Source organism: Anomaloglossus baeobatrachus, chromosome 11 (assembly GCF_048569485.1).
Source record: "Anomaloglossus baeobatrachus isolate aAnoBae1 chromosome 11, aAnoBae1.hap1, whole genome shotgun sequence".
Taxonomy (NCBI): Eukaryota; Metazoa; Chordata; class Amphibia; order Anura; family Aromobatidae; genus Anomaloglossus; species Anomaloglossus baeobatrachus.
In genome coordinates this window covers 47,832,995-47,839,705 of record NC_134363.1, presented here as the reverse complement: position 1 = coordinate 47,839,705, position 6,711 = coordinate 47,832,995, and positions in this window count along the sequence as shown.

Genomic DNA, 6,711 nt, shown 5'->3' with positions numbered 1-6,711 from the left:
GGAGACCAGGCATAGAAATCTTTTACTTGTAAAGAACCTTAAGATATATAGACGACACATGTGGACACAAGCCAAATTAGCAGAGTAGAATTTCTCACTTAGCGCAACTCAATGTAATATAACAATGGAACATATTTATCAAACCAGAGTTCTCAAATAATTTGCATCAAAAACACTCCTTTATTGACTAGCCCCAATTTAAGATGTGTTTTAGACACTTATTATTCCTTGGCCAACCTTGCAGAAAAGGGGTGTGGCTTATTGAGAAAGGGGTGTGGTTTAAGACGCAAGGCAATGCGCTAATATTCTACACAAAGTAAGACAACTTATAGGTTGTGTAAACCTGGATGAAAGAGCTTTAAAATAGAATCATCAAACACCTGAAATTGGTGCATTTTAAGCAGTGTGGATGTGAATCCCGCTCTAGGATGAGGTGAAAGACTTGTTAGAAAACTTAGCACAATCTTTCTTTCTTAAACTCTGCCTGTTTTGTCTACTTCGCAAAACGTGTAACCGTACTTGCAACCAAATTTTCAGAATAAGCTGTCCTGTGTGTGTACATGGTGAATAACTATTTTTGTCCATTATATCTAATTCATCCTGCATTTCCACCATGTCTCCCATTTGCAGGCTCTAGCTCTTAATTTACCATAGGCACTGAGCTAGTGGGGGGTGAGTAGCTACTATTTTGTCTCCCAAGCACAGCCCACCAAGAGGGAGTCCAGTTCTTTATTCTTAGGGCAGGGAGAAATTTGAGCAGCATGGAATAAACTATAAAGCAGTCCTGAGCAGTGTAGATGTGAATACATCTCTGGGATGAGGTAAAAGACTTGTTAGAAAACTTAGCACACTCTTTCTGTGTCTAACTCTGTCTGTTTTCTCTATTTCCCAAAACGCTTAACTGTACTTTCAAGCACATTTTCTGAATAAGCTGTACTGTGTGTGTACATGGGGAAAAACTATTTTTGTCCATTATATCTCATGCGTCCTGCATTTCCACCACATCTCCCATTTGCAGGCTCTAGCTCTTAATTTGCAATAGACTCTGAGCTAGTGGGAGGAGAATAGATACTATATCCTATATGGTTAAATAACCATGAATCAGAGTTTGTTTCAACCTCAGGTGTGGCAATGAGATGTCAGCTGTATGGCTGAGTCTCAATTATGCTCAGTACAGTACATTTAAGGCACTGTAAGGTAGCTAAACTTGATAAAGTTGTCAATATACACTAAGAAAAAATATAAAACACACTTTTGATTTTACTCCCAATTTTCATGAGCTGAACTCTAAGATCTAAGGCTTTTTCTATCTACACAAAAGGCCTTTTTCTCTCAAATATTATTCACAAATTTGTCTAAATCTGTGTTAGTGAGTTCTCCTTTGCTGAGATCATCCATCCACCTCACAGGTGCAGCATATCAAGATGCTGAATAGAGCGCATGATTATTGAACAGGTGTGCCTTAGGCTGGCCGCAATAAAAGGCTACTCAAAAAAGGGGAATTTTTTTCACACAGCACGAGGTCACAGATTTTGCAAGTTTTGAGGGAGTGTACAGTTGGCTGCTGACTGCAGGCATGTCCACCAGAACTGTTGCCCAACTACATATTGGGATAAGATCTTGGAGATGGGAGTACCCTTGTCATGATCCAGGTCTGTATCAGCTGCTGTGGTTTGATTATTTCACCCAGCTATGGCTTGGTCATGTCAGGGGTTAACTCCTCCCTGCCTCACTCTGGTTTCCGGTACACTATATCCAGGTGCTGCACCTCCGCTTCAGTGCCAGTGATCGTTTATGCTCTGCAGCGTGTGTTACTGGCTCTGGTGAATTACCTGATCTGTCCTGCCTCCTAGCTACCTTGTTCTGACCCATACTCTCCTTGTTCGTCTGTCTGTCTCGGTCCCTGACTACCCGCTCCTATCTAATGTGTACCCTTCCCTGTCTGTCTTATCTTGGTCCCGACCTGTTTGTCCTCCTCCCTTGTTTGTACTTGGACTTCCCGGCATCTGACCTTTATCCTTGTGACTAACTTCTTCTCCATCTCTCCTCTGTGTTGCATAGATGACTTCCTGGCATCCGACCCTCGGCTATCACCTGACCACAGTTTGATTATCCCTGTGCTATTGACGAGACCTCCTGCTGCTAACCTGGTTTACTGTCTACTCTACTGCCATCTGGTGGTTTGCCTGCTAACTGCACTCTGAAGCTACACTGTTTGTAGCTTCAACGTATCCCTTAGCACAGTGTGACAACCCTTTTTAGATAGTGATTAATCTTATATGAGTATTGGACTACATTCTTAAGTTTTCCCGATTTCAGCCTCTATCTTTTAATTTACAATTGACTCTGAGCTGGTGGAGGAGACTCACTGCTTTGATGTCTCCCATACAAAGCACAGCACACAGAGAGGGATTCCTGCATTTGAATCCAAGAAAGATTTCATTTGATATGTGACAGTGTGCACCAAAATACACATATGGAATAAGTAATTATTTGGGTCATAACCTTCCAAATAAACAAACTAAGAGTACTAATCTTTGGTCAGGGACATTGAATTGTATGGTAGAACGCTAACTATCTTGAAGTTTGCTGAATCAGATCAAGACTGATTTATTGATGGGACCAAGGTGTTCCTAGGACAACCATGAGATGCTGAGATCTGGTCAACAATCCTGGTAGGACGTAAGAAGGCATTCTCCAAGAAGAAGTTTATCTAGGACTTGGCCTACAAAAAAAGTGATCGAAGGCATGTTCACAGGGTGGAAATCCAAGCATATAAACTGAGGTGGGTCATTGGACTGGTGTGGCAGGGTTGCCAATTTTACTTTTTTTCTGGAATGGTTATCGAAAAATCACGGATAGGCAAAAAATGTTATTGAACAACCATAATACACCATTATGATTATAAGTAGAGATGAGTGAACCCGATCTGTAAAGTTTTGGTTTCGTACCGTACACTAAAGGGGGCTTTACACGCTACGATATCGTTAATGTTTTGTCGTCGGGGTCAAGTTGTTAGTGACGCACATCCGGCGTCATTAACGATATCGCAGCATGTGACACTGACCAGCGACCTTAAGCGAGCTCAAAAATGGTGAAAATCGTTCACCATGGAGAGGTCATCCCAAACTCAAAAATCGGTAAGGGTTGTTTATCCAGGTGGTTCATCGCTCATGCGACAGCACACATCGCTGTGTGTAACACCGCAGGAGCGAGGAACGTCTCCTTACCTGCCGCCGGCCCCAATGCGGAAGGAAGGAGGTGGGCGGGATGTTACGTCCTGCTCATCTCCGCCCCTCCGCTTTGATTGGCCAGCCGCTTAGTGACGTTGCGGTGACGTCGCTGTGATGCCGAACGTCCCTCCCCCTTGAAGGAGGGATTGTTCGGCAGTCACAGCGACGCCGCCGACCAGGTAAGTATGTGTGACGCTGCCATAGCGATAATGACCGCTACGGCAGTGATCACAAACAATCGCAAGCGCGACGGGGGCGGGTACTTACACGCTCGCTATCGCTACAAATTGCTAGCGATATCGCTACCGTGTAAAGCCCCCTTAGGTGTCCAGGGCTCGAACCCTAACATGGTTTGTTAAAAAAGGTCCATGACTAAGTTTGGGTGTTATTCGAATCCTAACCACTCGATCGAGCATCGGGGTACTTGGGTCCACTCGGTCCAATGAGAGCTGCTTGCAGTCTTTGAATGGCTCTCACTGGGGGTAAGAACAACATTTTAGGATACTCTGTGTAAAGAAAACCCCCTGGAAATGCTCATTTTATGGCTGGTTGTATGTGGGTGGAGAGCCGAACTTCCCAAACACTGACTTCCGTTATACTCGTTACTTGAGTTGAGCCCGTATGTTCAGGTTCCCATTGACATATATGGGGTTCAGGAACAAGTTCAGGTCAAGTGTGGGTCCCGATAAAAACTTTCAACTAAAGTCCGGCCGAACCCGGTGAACCCAAACATCCACGGGTCCACTCAACTTTTTATTATAAGTGACCCATGTCTAAGGCCCCTCATTGTTTGGTATTAAGTAGGTGGTCCTTCAGGACTTCCCATCTGACCGTTATAAACTACATTTCCCACAATCCCCTCCTTCTCCAGACTCCCCGCCCCCATGCACAGATAACATTAGAGTCTCCTCCAACTGCTCTGGGATCTGCTAGTGACCACAGAGGAGAAGACTTTAGTTTTCAATATTATATCATTAAATATAATTCTTAAAAAGTTTACTCAATATGTGTCTAAAATCTGTTGATGTTTACCTTATCAACCTTAGCAACCAATCACAGAGCAGCTTTAATCTTTCCAGAGCGGTTTAGAAAATGAAAGCTGAGCTCTGGTTGGTTGCTATGGGCAACCCAGACAGATTTTTCTTTAGAGTATAGATGAAGGCCTGCTTGTATTTATATTGTGTTTTTAAGTAGGGGGGTCCATTATAACATATATAAACATAAATATTCACACGTTTAATGAAGAAAAAGGGGAGGATAGTCTCAGAACAAAGCAAGAAGATAGCAAATATCTACTGAGCATGTGCAGCCTCATGAATGAAGTACAGGGTGTATTCATTAGCAACCAGTCAGACAAAAGGCTCTGGTTTGCTGGCGTTATATAGAATTGGGAGGAATTTTGGATATTGAATGTAGTTGACAGCTTTGTTTTTGGATTTTAAGCCACTAAACTATGGATGATATGAGGGGTAGGGTAACCCTTTAAGAAAACACCACAATATGTTGTGTTAGGCCTCAATTTTTTGGTCAACAAAATGGTTACATTTTGATCAGGGTCTTTTTTTATCAGTTTCGCAAGCAATTTTTGGTAGGTGTGTACCATTTTTACGATTCACTGCTCCTGTTTTTATACAAGCTGTGTTATGCCATTTTTTTTTATGGCGTCATCATAATGGAGAAGTATTTCCCTCCTCAGGAGGATTGAAGTATTACACAGCATCTCAATCCTTAGGATGACTGAAGTATTACACAGTATTTCTCTCCTTAGGAGGATTGAAGTATATTTCCCTCCTTAGGAGGATTGACGTATTACACAGTATTTTCTTCCTCAGGAGGATTGAACACAGTATTTCTCTCCTCAGGAGGATTGAAATATTACACAGTATTACTCTCCTCAGGAGGATTGAAGTATTACACAGTATTTCTCTCCACAGGAGGAATGAAGTATTACACAGTATTTCCCTCCACAGGAGGAATGAAGTATTACACAGTATCTCAATCCTTAGATGGAATGAAGTATTACACAGTATTTCCCTCCACAGGAGGAATGAAGTATTACACAGTATCTCAATCCTTAGATGGATTGAAGTATTACACACTATTTCTTTCCTCAGAAGGATTGAAGTATTAAACAGTATTACTCTCCTCAGGAGGATTGAAGTATTACACAGTATTTCCCTCAGGAGGATTGAAGTATTACACAGTATTTCCCTCCACAGGAGGAATGAAGTATTACACAGTATTTCTCTCCTCAGAAGTATTGAAGTATTAGGCTATGTGCACACGTTGCTTTTTTTTCAGCGCGGAAAAAAACGCACCCTCTGGCAGAGGGGAGAATTGTAAACAATGCTTTTTGAGAAAAACGCATCGAAAACGCATGCGTTTTTCATGCATTTTTCATGTGTTTTTTTAGGTGCGTTTTTTAAGACTTGTCAGTGTTAATAAAGTTGGTTGAACACAGACCTTTGGAAAAAAACCTGTGATGTCATTTCCTTCTTCTCCACATTCTGTTTGGATAAATGGGAGGGCTTGGAATGGAAGGAGCACAATTTGAATTTTGGAAAAGTTGAAATAAACTTCGCGCACCATGTCACATTAGCAGGGCCCCTTGGGTATCTATACGTCAGAAAACCCCCACAAGTGACCCCATTTTGGAATCTGCACCCCTCAAGGATTTTATTCAGGAGTATATTAAGCATTTTGAATCTACAGCTACTTCACCCAAAATGTTGCTGTAACAACAATATTCTCACTTTTAGGCTATGTGGCCGTGATCCAGCGACACGGCATGTAGTACACAGCGTCAGCCTTCCTGCAGAGATATGAGTGTTGTCCACGGGAGAACGCAGCTGCCCATGACCACGATTTGGGTTCAGGCTGCTGTGGACTTTAGCTCTATTCTACCTGCAGAGAACACTCATCTCTGCAGCATAAATTGACATGCTGAGGCTCGGGAAGCCACGCCACAAGTCAGTTTATGCTGCGGAGAAAAGAAGCACAGTGGGCATGGGATCTCCAAAAATTCTTCCACTGTGCTTCTACTGCACAACGCAGCGTTATGGACGAAGGGAAAACACTCAGCGCCCAAACCACTGCAAAACCTGATTGTGGGCGCACAGCCAAAAAAGCGCCAATGGATGAATGGATGTCAAATATATAAAAACGTCCCACCCCCGCCTGCATATTCTAAGCTGGCACCTTTAGTACCTTTCATGTGGCATTAAAGGGTGCCTAGCTTAGTATTTATCCAAAAAAAAAATGAAAAAATGGCGTGGGGTCCCCCCTATTTTTGATAGCCAGTCAGGGTAAAGCAGGCAGCTGTAGCCTGCAAACCACAGCTGGCAGCTTCATCTTGTCTGGTGATCAATTTGGAGGGCTCCCCAGGCTTTTTTTTTAATTTATAAATAAACAATTAAAAAAAAAATAACGTGGGGTCCCCCCAAATTAGATCACCAGCCAAGGTGAAGCTGACAGCTGG